Below are 496 nucleotides of genomic sequence, written 5' to 3' on the forward strand. Positions count from 1 at the left end.
AAAAAAGAAAACAGGTCTGATAAGACCAAAGAGAAACACTAGTTTTACTGTAATTTTTTGGTGATTTAGAATACTCTTCTTAAGTGCCATTAAGTTGGTTCTGACCCATAGTGACCCTGTATAGGGTTTCCTAGGAGCAACTGGTGAGCTTGAACTGCCAAACTTGTGATTCAAACCGACTTTGAAGTCCAGAGCACTGGCCCACAGTGCTACACCAGGACTCCAAAATACTCTTAGAGGTAAACAAAATCTCGTCAATAATCAGGTTACACTTTCTTTCTACATATATTGTATTGTTGTTGTTAAGTGCCGTCGAATTGGTTCCAACCCATAGCGACCCTGTACAGGGTTTTTGAGGCTGTAAATCTTTATAGGAGCAGAAAGCCTCATCTTTCTCCTGCGGAGTGGCTGGTAGTTTCGAACTGCTGACCTTAAGGTTTGCAGACCGATTCGTAACCACTATGCTACCAAAGCTTATAATTAGATGTTTATTATT

The sequence above is a fragment of the Chrysochloris asiatica genome, unplaced genomic scaffold, assembly GCF_000296735.1.
Source record: "Chrysochloris asiatica unplaced genomic scaffold, ChrAsi1.0 scaffold00091, whole genome shotgun sequence".
NCBI lineage: Eukaryota > Metazoa > Chordata > Mammalia > Afrosoricida > Chrysochloridae > Chrysochloris > Chrysochloris asiatica.